At 35.6% G+C, this 15,405-nt stretch overlaps 1 long non-coding RNA gene across 1 annotated transcript; it reads right to left on the reverse strand.

The window, feature by feature from the left end:
- Nucleotides 1-1,232: 1,232 nt before the first annotated feature.
- LOC112797687 (uncharacterized) lies at nucleotides 1,233-5,337 on the reverse strand. The gene is made up of 5 exons (XR_003199852.3): nucleotides 4,337-5,337; nucleotides 3,109-3,200; nucleotides 1,913-2,011; nucleotides 1,640-1,723; nucleotides 1,233-1,540 (listed from the first exon to the last, which is right to left on the reverse strand). It is a non-coding gene; the product is annotated as an uncharacterized lncRNA (long non-coding RNA).
- Nucleotides 5,338-15,405: the final 10,068 nt, after the last annotated feature.

Below are 15,405 nucleotides of genomic sequence, written 5' to 3' on the forward strand. Positions count from 1 at the left end.
AACTAATTTTCTAGTAGTGGAAGAGGAAAGCGTCAGAAATCATCTGTGCCTCCTAGAACTCCAGTTGGCCGAACTCAAGGGACAGGAGAGCTACGTCACCGTTAACTTCTACCGGACAAAAGTAACGCAAACATGTAGAAGAGGAGGATACAAATATTTTTATCGGATTAGATTTTTTTATTAGAATGATGGATCAAAGAAATCGAAAATGAAAATTGAAATGAACTCACGGTTTTCACATGAACTTCGGCCACTCTCTCTTCTTGTTTAGATACATGCAAGTTCGGTTATTGCATAATGAACATGCTTAATGAATTTGATGATGATTTGGACAAAGAAAGGATGATTAGGTGTCACCTTTATATATATATATATATATATATATATATATATATATATATATATATATATATATATATATATATATATATATATATATGTATTGGTACACAAGCCACGTTTGGCTTGATCCCTTTTAGTTTTCCTAGGCTTTCGGTAATGAGGAATGATGGATTAAATATTATTAGGTAATAGTGTTATTCAAAGAACATAGGATAAGTTAAGATAGTAATACATAAGGTTAAATAATAATAATAATAATAATAATAATAATAATAATAATAATAATAATAATAATCAATTTAATATTTGTCTAATCAAAATATATATTTTTTTGATAAATAATTTAAATTTAATAAAATAAATAATATTTAATTATTTTTGTTAAAAGTAATTTTTTTATTATATCTCAATATAATACACTACAACAGAGGCGCTGCTTTGCGGCGGTTTTTTTATGATTAGCGGCGGTTTTAAACCGCCGCAAAATCAGATGCCGGCGGCTAAGGGAAACGCCCGGGATATTGCCGCGGGGATTAGGTTTTGCGGCGGTTTCTAGCAACCGCTGGTATAACCGCCGCTAAATCAGTATTTTGCGGCATTTAGTTAAAAAACCGCAGCTAAATCAACGTGTTACGATTTCGCACATGTTTACCGACGGTTACAAATCGCCGCTATTTAATACGTTTTTAAAGTTTGCAACTGTTTGGCGGCGGTTTTAACCGCTAATTTCAATACAAATTTTTAAAAAAATAGATTTTCCTTTTAAAAAACGTTTATTTTTTTATTTAATTTTAAAGATACATTTTTTGGCCTTTTTTGAATTTGTTTAATACTATAAATCTTAATGTTTTTCATTTATTGAATCTAAACTTGTGACAAAAATAACAAAATTAACTGAAAAATAAAATAATATATTTATTATTTGTGTTGCCATGTCTCGCCTTGAAGCTGCCAGAGATACATTGGTGGCAGCATCTTTGAAAAGATCAAAATTCTCTATAAGTCAGAGCCAAAATAAGTAAACTACATGATCAGAGAAGAACATCATCTATACTTTAAAGAGATCATCATTCATCAAGAATAAAATTATCAACTACTACATAAACATGTCAATAGTGTCTCTAATAAAGAAACCAAACTTTCACCCACACCTCCTTTTACAGTCAATTCCTAATTCAGCTTTGTTCTCCCGGTGAACCTGAAGTGTAGAAAGAATATGAAGTCATTTTAATTTTTTAAAATGCAAATTGAATTTGGAGTTGAAATCTTAGATACAATGATGGTGATGATGACTTACTTGAATCAAATCCATGTAATTCATTCTATACAGGTGATCCCCAAAAAGAATCAATACATCCTCAATGTTCCTTGCTCTTGGATCCTACAACAAATAATCATTGTCATTAATTAAAAAATGGAACTAACAACACTTTGTATACCATATGTCAACAGAACAACATATATAGCACATACAAAGTTTTATATTCTCTGTCAACAAGCAAGCAATTAGACTATATGTGTTAGGATTAATACATGAAATAAAGTACATGATAATGAAATAGCTTAGCACCTTAAATAGCCAGTGAAACTGCCTTACAGTTACAGCATCAGCAGTATCCTGAAACCAACTTTGACCCTCCTGACCTGGAACTTGAGTGGCTGCAAGAACCTGAAAACAGAACAAGAGCTCCTTTCATTTGCATTCTCCTTCAAATTCAAGACATTTTCTCTAATCTCCTTTCCTTCAAATTCAAGACATTTATCTCAACCCTCTCAACCTTCCCTCCAATTTTACCCCAACCTTCTAAACAACACTTACATTTTTCGCATTCACCTTTTGATCACCAAAACAAAGCATACAAATCATAGGAACCCCTTCACAAATACTCTCCAAAGTTGAGTTCCAACCACAATATAATGAGTCCAATATGCACCAACAGCAGCATTAGGTAGATCACAACAATATCAATTTGCTTAGATTTTGTCCCATAACCATAACCAGCTGTTTAATAATTTGCCTCACAAAAACTATTTTATAAATCTCTTAGACACACACAAATACAAATACACCCATTTGGACATAATCAAAAGCAAAATAAAACTCAAAAATAATATTCAATTAAGCTACTAAATTTGCTCTTCATCCTTTTTCATGATGCACAATAATTCAAGTATTCATACATACACTACTGTCCACGTCCTTAGTGTTATATGGGGCACATTTAGAATTCATGGTACCTTGTTTACATGTTTAGGTATTCTTAGTTTTGTTATGGTTCTTGTTGGTTTGATTATGCTGGTTCTTTTTTGTTCTTGGCTGTATAAAAAAGTAGAAGTAATTGAGTAACTCTAATGCTATGCATTGCATTATGGTTTCTGATTATTTGTTAATGTACTTCTATTTTTTGTTTTTACCACATTTTAAGGAAAATGTTCTATATACTAGATATAATACAGGGGCCAATTATCAAAATATAAGAAGTAGCTCTAGAACTAGGTGCATTAGTTGAGTTATGAGTGTTTAACAACTAAACTAATAAGTTTAGGGAAAAAGAAAACAAACAGTAACAGCAGCTATAAACACCACAAATTGAATAGCACACTATTTCTTGTAATCTGAAAAGTAAGGATATCATTTTAGAACCTAAAAACTCATCAGTTTCCTTTTGTGTTCAGAGGATAAAAGAGTTTTTATAAAAAAGTTCTACATAACTAGTGTAAGCACATGCTTAAAAGAATTATTTATCTTTTAAATAAATTCTGTACCAGTTCTTGCAGAGGTCTTTTATTTTGATCAATAATAGAATTTCTCTCCTCGGTGATCTTTGAAATAAGATCCCTTGCCTGAAGTAATAAGTCTGGAACAGATAGTAGAGATAAGATGGTATTAATTATGAGTCTCCTATAAGATAAAGCTAGTTTAAGTGTAGAATTATTAAGTGTTTATAATATACCACAGAGGTAATAAAGTAATTAGTAATAAATTATTTTGTTACAAATTTTATCATATAACATAAATAAGATATAAACATTCTAGTTATTAATAAAATATATTTTTATTAATAACCAGATAGAATACTTACTTTAGATTCGATCAATGAAACAAACTTCATTCAGATCTTTTAAATTGAATTTGAACATATTTTAATTTGAAACAAACTCATTTCAGATCTTATTGCACTATAAGAAATGGAGTTTACTAGTTTATTTGTTCGACCATTACAATCACTAATGTAACTAAAATAAAATGAAATGAATAAATGGTCTTATCACACTATGCTTTGCCCGTTATTAACAAAATAAGGTCTTATCATAATAAAATAAGTTTCTTTCCTCACTGAGAAAACAAAACAGAGCCTCTGGGAATATAGTTGGCTTAGACATTGCAAAGCATGTTTCAGGATAGATACTTAAAAGCATTGCAAAGCAAGTAAGAGTATAAAAATATTTGTTATATAAAGCTTACGTATTTCTACTAATTAATTTGTTATACCACTCCATTTTGATGCGCTTGATCTTTATTTTTCTCTAATTTAAACATTAATATGACAATATTCATTCATTTCAAACAATTGCCGACTAAGATATAGTAGATAATAACAACTGGTAAAACATTGTCGAAATTGATCGGATTAGTATGGCAAAACATATTCAAAACACTTGGCATATTGTCGAACACTTGGCATGCAAAAGCATAACCAACACAAAATAGCACTAACAAGCATTCTTTGCAACACCAAATCAAAATTCAGCACCAATGACATGAAAAATCAGCAGCGTTTCGCAGGAACTCAGCAAAGTATCAGTCAATCAATCCAAACAAATTAAAATTCAAACTCAAGAAGCTCTTAACAGCATGTTTAACTATGTATAAACAAACACTAATTCTAACCTAAACTCAACTAACAACAGCAAATAATCCTAACCAAATCAAGTTAACACTAAAATCAACATATAACTAATCCTAATTCAAGAAAGGAAGAAGCAGAGTTACCGGTGAATCTGTCCCGGTTTTGGCGACGATTGTAACTGGTGGCCGCGTGTTCGAGGGTGACCTCCTCTCCCTATTCGGCTCCTCCCAGCGGCGGATCTATCAATGGCAGTAGCAACAAACCCTAATGGCGACGGGAACAGGGTGCGACGGCGACGGCTTGACCCCAATCGACGGCAGCGGCGGCGGCAGAGCAGGACGGTGCGAGAACGGACCTCCTCCTTCTCCCTGCATTCACCGTCTTCTGCTTCTCCTTCACTCTTTGCCGTTCTTCTCCTTCGTGAGCGGTTCTCCCTCTCTTCGCGAACTCTCTCTCTCTCTCTCTTCGGCTTCAGTGGCGACGACGGCAAGCTTAGTGGTGGCGGCGGTGACAAGACGTGACGGTGAAGACCCGCGATGAGGACGACAACGGCGCTGGCTTCGTGGTGAGCTGATATGGTCTCCCTCTCTCTTCACAGTTCTTTCTCTTGCGGTTATGGCTTTTCGACGGCACGGCAACGCGACGGCGGCGGCGAACTCAACAGCGTCGGCCGGCTCCTTCCTCCTTTCCCTCTCCTTCTCCGTTTCTCTCCCTCTTCTCTTTACATTTCTTTCTTTCTTTCTTTTTTTTTATGAAGCTGCCGAGGGTTGTTTTTTTAGGAAAGGGGGAGATTTTCAATCACCAAAGAAAATGGAGATTAGGGGCGGTTCTTTGAAATTTGCCGCAAAACCAAATTAAACAGCTGCTCCTCCGGCGTTTACCACTAAAACCGCTGGAAAATCACCAGATAGCGGCAATTGTTAAAACAGCTGTTAATTGTCTGCCGCTATCTTCTAGTTTTGTGGTAGTGATATAATAACTTATAAATAGTTAATTATTTAATTTTCAAAAATTCGGGGTCTTACAAGTTTTGGCTCGCCAAGAATGGTGGAATAGTGGCGACAACAATAGGAGGGGGCAGAGAATGGAGGTGGAGGCGGTGATGAGAGAGAGGGTGGTGATGAAGATAGAGAAGGAGAAATTCGAAATGGGAGAGACGACGATTCGCGCTTTTATTTAGGGCACGATTACCGTTGGATTTACCGTAAAAAAATCCAACGGTAACATTTTTCGTGTGCCCAAAATACAATATTTCACTAAATAAGGTTACTGTCAGATTTATCCGCCGGTAAATCCGATGGTAGTGAGTGCGCCATAATTTCTTTTTTTTCCCTCAAAATATTACCATCAACATTATCGTCAGAACATCAATTCTGACGATAATATTTTAGGGCTATGAATTTATAGCAAAATTCGACGGTAAATCTAATGGAAAACTTGCCGTTAATGTCCAATACTAAATTCGACGATAAATCTGACAGTATTTATCGTTTTTCTTTTAGTGTAAGAAGATTATATATTCACAAGAGTTTTCTCACCGTCAAAATAGGTTCAGTGATGAGTGTTTCTTTTATAGTTAACAACTAAGCTTATGCTATCCCAACAGATGTTAATTGACCATACAGCCCAAAAATAGTGTGTGTCATATAGTACATCCTACATCGATTGTCGATCTATTAAAGAAGCTAAAAATTTGAACTTTAATTTATCTTGGATGCATACTAGAAATATTACATAAGAGGTAAATATCAAATCGATACCCGAAAGATTTTGGCACTGGCTAAATGGTACTTGACTTTTGTTATTGACAAAATAGTCCTTGAAAGATTTTAAAATTTGACAAGCATACCCACGAGTTCGCTGGAGCACATCTCCGGCAAGCACAATGCTAACATGGCCATTACGTTTTGATGACATAGTAAAAACCCTCCCCCACCCAAATCCTTCCCCGCCAACGCACTTTTCCTTCCCCTTCCCCAATGCACTCCCCCCTTTCCCTTCCTTAATGCACTCTTTCCCCTCCCCAACCCTAATCCTTCCCTCCCCCTCCCTAACCCTAATCCCCCCTTCCCTAACGCACTTTCCCCCCTCCTCAATCCAACATCCCCCCTTCTGAAACCAAATCCCCTTCCCTTGCCCCTTTGAACCCTAATCTCCTTTCCAACACACTGTTTCACACTCTCAACTCACTCTCTCCCCCAAAACGGCAACAGAGCTCATACCTTCTCAGTCTTATATAGCTAGTTTTACTAACACTGCACAGTTGCCATCTCATCGTTGGGACTTCTGTGTCTGCCAGCATCGTCTGTCTTCTTCGTCGACATTGCGTTGTCTGTGTGCCTTCACCGTTGTCGCCTTTACTGCTTGTATCTGCTTGCTGCTCGCCCCTAGTCGCTGCCCTGCCTCCTCTGTCTGTGTTCCATCTTGGCTCCGTCGTGTCGTGCCTCCTCTGTCTCTGGTGTTCTTCTTCTGGCCTTGTCTGAATCTGCTTCTTGCTTTGGTGGTGTTTGAAGCTTTATTTTATTTTATTTTATTTTATTTTATTTTATTTTATTTTGATTATTGTATATAAATTTGTTTGTTTTCTCTTAGTTTTATTGTTATTAATCTTTTTGAATGGTAACTTAACCTAAAAATTTGGGACAATTCATGATTTGGGATAATTCTGTTGATGTTGAGGTTGTTGTTACTGTGAGTGGTGGTGTTAAAAGAGGGAGAGGAGGTGTGCGTTGGGAAGGGGGAGTGGTGGAGATTGTTGTTGTTGTTAATATTGAGATTGTTGTTGTTGCGAGTAGTGGGGTTGAGGGAGGGAGGGGTAGTGTGCGTTGGGGAGGGAGAGTGATGGAGGTTGTTGTTGTTGTTGATGTTAAGGTTGTTATTACTGTGAATGGTGGTGTTGAGGGATGAAGAGGAGAGTGTACGTTAGGGAGGGTGTTGTGATGAGGCGGGGCCTGCGATGGGGGGAGAAGTGTGCGTTAGGGATGGGGGCTGCAACAGGGAGAGAGTGTGCGTTGGGAGGGGGTGGTTTGCCAAATCACCAAAATACGGTGGCAACGTCAGCATTGTACTTGCCGGAGATTTGCTTTGGCGAGCTCGGGGGCACGCTTGTCAAATTTTAAAATATTTTAGGGATTATTTTATCAATAACAAAAGTCAAGTACCATTTTATCAGTGTTAGAATCTTTTAGATACCAATTTGATATTTACCTCTGTTCATGTCCCGGGTCGAGCTGTACGACTCAGGTTGACCAACGACAAGTTGACCGACCTGTTCAGATCAAGATTACCCGACCTCTTATAAAAGAGGTCGGCTAAACCGCTACAGAGGCCCAAGGAGGCCCAAACAGAGGAACATGACCCAAATCTAAAGGCAGCCCCAAGGCCTAGAAAGATAAGGGCAGTTCCCTTAAAGATAAGATGACTTCACTCAAAGATAAGATAAGATAACTATCTTATCTCCAGAAAGGTCATTTTACACCATTATAAATACACTGGAGCACCCAGGTATAACTCATACTCTGATTCTACTAAAAAATCTGCTTAATATCCTTGCTAACTTAAGCATCAGAGTCCCTTGCAGGTATCCCCACCCTCCGGTGACAAAAGATCAGCACCATCACCAGGTCCAATAAGTCGGATATGATCGCTCCGGCCACCTTCCACAAGTCGGACACATCGCTTCCGATCAGCACAGAAGATCTCGTCCAAGATCAACCTACAATTTCAGGTAACCCTCGGAACAACCTCTATTACGTAAACAACTAATATGTACATAAGTATTTAGAAAATCATTCCAAATACTTTTATTTTGCAATAGTTAAACAAATTGGTTGTTGCTAGTGTGATTTTTCAAACATTTACTAAAGTGTCAATTATAGTTGGCATACTTTAATGGATCTTTTTAAGACTCATACATCATTATTATATTATTTATTAGGCAAATGACGCAAATAAACCAAGCATTGGGTATATGTACACGATTCCACTAAAGTAAAAAACGTTACAAGGTTCCACTAAGAGTACTTTTCTATATAATTTGAATTAGTGCAATTCGAATTACACATTTATAGTAATTCGAATCATACTGATTCGAATTACACACACACAAACACACTAACACACACTAATTCGAATGGGTTAGGTTCGAACTACTCAATTTGTGGTGCCCAAAGTAATTCGAAATAGGCTATTTCAAATTACTCCCTATTTTGCCTATATAAAGAGTTCGAACTAACCTCATTCGAACCACTATTCCAAATCCATACCCTACTAAATTCCAGAGAAAATGACACAAAACGACTCCAACAAAGACTTGAGCAGAACATTTAGCCGATGGGAGATAATCTGGACCGACTGTATCGTTTGGATGGGGTAGACCATATAGCTGGAGTCATCAACGAAGAGGTTAGTACGGACTTGTTCTTTTAAAATAGGAGTGAATAACTTATTTTTTTAAATATTTTTTTATATATTTTTTGTTAGTGGTTTTGATAGTGAATGATGTTAGTGGAATTGTTAGTGAATGATTTTAGGGGTTTTGTTAGTGGTTTTGTTAGGGGTTTTGTTAGTAGTTTAGGAGGTGAATGATGTTATTGGTTTTGTTATTGGTTTTGTTAGTGAATGATGTTAGTGGTTTTGTTAGTGGTTTTGTAAGTGATTTTGTTAGTGGTTTTGTTAATGGTTTTGTTAGTGGTTTCATTAGTGAATGATGTTAGTGGATTTTATTTTCTGGTACATTATCTTTGTAGCCCCAACAATGTATTTCGAGCATGCGACGGCAACAGGGTATGCGTCTAGATGAGAGGTACGTTCCATACTTGCAAATAGCCGGCTTATACCATCTTGCGAGGCTAAACGAGAGATGATTCAGACTGGATGACCCCTATTCAGTGCATTCGTTGAGCACTGGCGTCCGGAGATGCACACGTTTCATATGCCATTCGGGGAGTGCACTATTACACTGCAAGACGTGGCGTACCACTTAGGACTACCAATTGATGGACGTTATGTTAGTGGTTGCCTGACAAAATTTCAGACGTACATCTAGGGTGGTCGGCTAGCTTGGGTGTGGTTCTAGGAGTTGCTGGGTGGGTTACCTCCTTTGAACCAAATCCAAAAGTTTGCAGTGAACTACAGCTGGTTCCAGGACCTATATCATGATGCTGTTAGGGACTCAGCTATTTGTCGATAAGTCCGGCAATTGCATTCACATTGGGTGGCTCCATACGTAGCTAGGCTTGAGGACATGGGTGGCTACAGCTGGGGATCAGTTTCTCTCTCTTGGTTATACTGGTGCATGTGCCGTGTGGCGAACAGACATGTGGTGAAGTTAGCCGGAACATTACAGCTACTTCAGTCATGGATCTTCTGGCGATTTCCTGGATTTAGACCCGCTGGATATGATACGTTCATCTGGCCCTTGGCCTCGAGGTACTGTTAATTTATTCACTTGCCCCCACTAGAACAGGACTCGTCCTCAGCACTGCAATACTACCAAGCATCATCAGCTGCACTCCCAAAACCCACCATGACAGCTCATTGTATGACTCATTCCAATCTCTGTAAATATGGGCGACGGCCTTCTGCTTGGCTAACCAGACCTTCCTAAAATTCGGCCTGAACCCAAAGTGTGCCTGCGTCGCATTCAGCAGTACCTTGATGCACACGGATGCATCACCTCTAACCATTGGCATGATGAAGGCCGAGATCACATGATAATAAAGACTCATGTGATCACTCGAGATCGACGTTGCGAGACAAGTATGAGGTCCGTTGTACCGTTTTACCTCCCAAATACCCTTGCACTGTCAAATACTTAGCCTAATCAACCATGTGCACCCATTCCCAAACTCAGAACACTTCCCTACGTACTGGCGATAATTGGACTCCACCACTTTGTACTGTACCCCGCGTCGGATGCTATATGTCTTCACGCTTAACACAACCTCCTCTTTATCCTGAAACTGCTGACCAACCTAAAACTCTGTAAGACCCCGATTTCCTGGGTATCTCTAGCACCAAATCCAGTGGGTTCCGCAGGAACCTCCTCCTGTCTCATGACATCCAAGTTCAAAGATGAAATGAGCGGACGGTACTGCTGAGTCCTAGAGCTAGAATCACCACCAACTGCAGTTGGGTTACTCGCTGTAATGTCATCGCCACTGTCATCAGCAATGAGGTCAGGCTTCATATCATCACTGCCATCAATGCATCACCGATCCCAGCTGGTGTCCCACACTGCAAAAAAATCGGCACCCTCTCCACGATACCAACCTTTCCACGACCACTATTGTTGAGATTAATGGCGAACGACGGGGACACGACAGGCTCGTCCTTAGGTGCATTCACGGGCACGAACGAACATGCACCAACGAGTCTCGAGCTAGAACTGGCTACAATGCATAGAGTTTGGGTATTCCGGTTCGAACCTCCCGAGCTAGATACCACATCAACTAACTTTGCCAGCAGCTCAGATATCCTGACCTTGGAAAGTTGGCGACCACAATAGAATAGGACCTGCAAATCCTCGTCACTCCCTATAACCAAAGAATCGTAATTCACGTCATCTCTAAGCACTGAGATCGGAATGCGATAGAATAGCTTATGATCCCGTTTCATGCCTTGCAGCCCAAGTTTCTGTATTATAGAATTCAAGAAGTCATCGAATCTTGTCGTTGGTCTCATAAAAATACTCAAAGAATCTTTATCAGTAAACTTCACACCAGAGCCTGTCTTTATCTTATTCTTGCACCAACACTACAAAGCTCTCCTCACTAGCCATTTGGTCTCACTCAAATGAACTCAATTTACGTTCACACCATATTTATACATGTCTATGGCTTCCTAATTCGAAACAGCCATTTTCGATTTACATACACATAATTCGAATCAACTAAATTCGAACTATAATTCGAATTCCTCACCATGTTATTCGAATCAAGTAGATTCAAACTCCCCATGCATAATTCAAGTTGGGGTGATTCGAACTTCTCCATGCATAGTTCGAATCAGTATGATTCGAACTACTGAGACTGCAAACTCCTTCACTAATTCAAACATGGTTGATTCGAATTACTAAGCTTCTTAGTTCGAATGGAGTTAATTCAAATTATATAAAAACATGTTTTTAGTTGATCTATGTCTCATTTTTTTGTTTGGCTTAATCATGTAAAATTTTATGCAAACTGACTTATTACTGTCATTTGTCCTTATTTATTTTTTGATTGGGAAACATGATATTATTTATTTATGTGATCGGAGAACATTATATTATTTCTTTTTTTTTTCCTTGAACATTATATTATTTCAGCAAAATTCACTCGAAGTTTGTCTATTTGTTTAAATGATAATTCGCCTGTTAACGATACAAACATGATATACTCTAACTCTCTAACAATCATTTTGTAGCATTTTAACTTTTTTGTGATGAATATCTCTCTTATCTCTTAACGGACAATCCCACATGACCAATTTAATTTAAATAACAATTTGATTGTTAAAGTGGAGAGAAACCAAAGCAAATAGAATAAGTAGTAGTTGTGTAAAATATGAATAATATAATACGAAAGATCTTAAATTTAAAAAACAATGCTAAATCCTTTTCATTAAAATAGACACTTGATCTAGCAGCTAATTTTGAAGTCATATAATCAAGTTTCTTAATTAGCTTTTAATTAGTTTATATGGGACAATCAATCAACTTATACATGCTCTATATCAAAAATACTTTGTCTTCATCTTGTATATATGGTTGGTATAAAGGATAATATAGTACAGTTAGGCAAAAGAGGAAAGTTAGTTATAGTAATTACTAATGTTCTGAAAATCGATTCGAATTAGTCAATTTTATTATTTGATTTTTTTAGCAATAGAAATTCTGGTCTTTTTAGTCGACAGAAAATTTTGTCTCCTACAATATTTTTGTAAAAGTAGTTTAATTTTATAAATTTTTGTGTCATAATCTATAATGTCAGGACAAAATCAACGTAATTTTAAGACTTATATTTCCATAATGTTATTACGGGTAAAAATACTAGTATATCTTTAAATATTACCAAATAATTTTACTATCCATATAATTTTTCAAAGAATAAAGTGACAAATAAACCGTTAAAGATTTACATTTTAGATAGATTAATTTCTGAAAATAAAGAAACATACCAATAAAGTCTTTCACAATAGCAAATGCGAACAAATTAGTTCAAATTAAAATCAATCACTCTAATAATAGGAGTAAATTTAGAGGTAATATATCCACATCTGCTATACTAGAAACTTTTATTGATATTTTTTTACACTACAACAGAAGCGGTATATAGCGACAATTTTCTGACCACCGTATAGCAACGGTTGATTGACCGCTGAAACAATAGCGCCGGTAAACCTTTTGCAAGAATTTTGTGATTGCTGGAATAATTGCTGTTAAATGGTATTTAGCGGCGAAAACATTTTGCGACAGTTAATGGTCGTTATTGTTGACTAGAACTGATTTGAGACCCCATCTGACGGCGGTTAATGGTGGTTAGTTAACCGCTGTTAAATCTGTCATAAAGAATAGTAGTTTTTGTGACTTTTAACAGTAACCGCCGCTAAAATAATGATGTTTGGTATTTCATTTAGATAGTTTATTTGAATTTTCATTTCATATCACAATCACCATTTAAAAAATAATCTATTAATATAAAGATGTTACGTATTAATTTAACTGATTATGTTTCTAATTATAATAAAATAACATAATTCAAGCTGAACACAATGCTAGAATAATCCAAATTACAAAATCAAATAGTTAATAGTAATTTGTCTTCAAAGTGCAATGTTCATAAAGCAAAAAAAATGTAGCTTGTTAAAAAATCTCTATCTATTTTGTTGCACTCCTCAAAGACTTTAATTCTGCAGCAATGTCAGGTGACAAAGTGTCTCTTTGCTATTAGATTATGTATCTCAACAGATTCTCCATGGTCTGTCTCTTTGCCTTCTCTTATGTTGTCTCTGCCTTTAGTTCTGTTGTCGCTGCCTTCAATTCTATAATTTCCTTCTGATACTCCTCAATTTGCACTTTAGAGTTTGATTGTTGTGTATTATTACGAATAATTTCAGTTGGACATGGTCCAAAACCTAACCCCCGAACTCGTCATGAATGCTCCTTTATTTCCAAGAACTCGTGCACCCAAATCATTATGTGAAATCTTCTTTGAGAAATAATTTTGACTCTCGATATTCGCAATCACTTCCTACAAACATACTAGAAGTGGATTATTGTGATTTCAAAATTAGAAACATGAATAGAGCAAGACATGTAAATAACTATAAACTATTACTTACTCCAACAACACGCATCATCATTCATATACAAGCCATCTATTTTTTTTATGAACCATAGTCCATACATCTCCTCTACTAATGCGTCTTTGCTGTGCTTTCTCCTATAACCACATTAAATAAGATCACAATCGTACATGTAACAAATGAATATCACAAAATGTGAAAAAATATATGAAAAATAATAGACACATAATTACCTCTTTCCTTTTGCCTTACCAATGTCTTCGAACCCCTAGTATGCATATAAAGTTGCTTCGATCGATTTAGAGTATTTTATATACACTTTTTCTATAAATAAAGATACAAATACGAAAATCATGATCTTCTTAACCGACAGACATTTTTGCCTCTACGATATTTTTGTAAAAATAGTTTGATTCTATACATTTTTGTACCATAATCTATATGTCAGGATGAAACTGACATAATTTTAAAAGATTTATATTTCCGTAATGTTATTATGAGTAAAAATATTAGTATATCTCTAAATATTACTAAATAATTTTACTATAAATATAATTTTTTAAAGAGTAAAGTGACAAATAAACTTTTAAAGATTTATATTTTAAACAGATTAATTCCTAAAGATAAAGAAACATACCAATAAAATCTTTTATGAAAACAAACACAAACAAAATTAGTTTAAATTAAAATTTTTTATCTTAATCATAGAAATAAATTTAGAAGTAATATATCCACATCTATTATACTAAAAGATTTTGTTAATACTTTTTTTTTAAAACTAATATATCCAAAATATAAATTCTCAAAATTAATTTGTTCTTTTATTTTTTTTTTCAAATGAATGAAATAATGGATTACATTATTTGCATATCAACAACAGAATCTTATCAAAGCATTGCATTCGCTGGCACGGTGGCACTTGTGCTGTCAGGAGATGCGGTAGAGGGAGGGTGACACCATCTTCTATTTAGCTTATTAGTTATAATCATACGCATGGCATATTTTTACGCTTAACGATGAAATCTATTTTATTATATAAAAATTAGATTTTTATACTTAATTATAAAATTAATGTGATATATTTTTTAGAATATTATTTATTTATTTTTTTAGTTTATTAAATATAATTCATTATGATGGTTTAATTATATCAATTAATTGATTTGATTAGATATTTAAATATCACACAATTTAATATTATGTATATTAATTAATTGAATATAATTGTTAAAAGTATAATTAGAATCAATTAGATCAATATAATTAGCATTATTTAACATACATGAATATTTATTATAGGATATTACGTCTTTATTATTTCGATTTTCTTATCACTTATAAATACCCTTCTATATTGTATTATTCTATACAACTTGAATACTCACAAATTTTTTTCCTATTGCTCCCTCTTTTCTTTCTAACATGGTATCAAAATCATTGTATCCTCTTTGAGAAGGATAAGTTGATCTTTTTTTGGTAAAATCATCATACTTTTCTTCTATGCTATTTTTTCTTTCTCTTTTGTCAATGCTTTGTTGCTTTTCTGACCTCACCAATGAGCTCATCCACTACTTACTTATTCTCATGGAGAAACTATATATTTTTCGTCACCTTTCGATAGTTTGTCATCTCTTCGCACTTTGTCACTTTTCAGCTGTTTTCTGGTAGTTTGCCATCTTTTTAGCAGTTTTTCGATAGTTGGCCACTCTTGCGGTAGTTCCGTCTGCGTTCTCTTCCAACAGTTCAGTTTGCGTTATCTTCCGATAGTTTCGTCTGCGCTTTCTTGTGGCAGTTCTGTCTGCGCTTTCTTCCGACAGTTTCGTCTGTATTTCCTTCCGACAATTCCGTCTGTGCTTCCTTCCTTCCTTCCGGCAGTTCCTTCTTTATTATTTCAATTCTCTTAGCACCTATAAATACCCTTCTA

The sequence above is a fragment of the Arachis hypogaea genome, chromosome 4 (assembly GCF_003086295.3).
Source record: "Arachis hypogaea cultivar Tifrunner chromosome 4, arahy.Tifrunner.gnm2.J5K5, whole genome shotgun sequence".
NCBI classification, from domain to species: domain Eukaryota; kingdom Viridiplantae; phylum Streptophyta; class Magnoliopsida; order Fabales; family Fabaceae; genus Arachis; species Arachis hypogaea.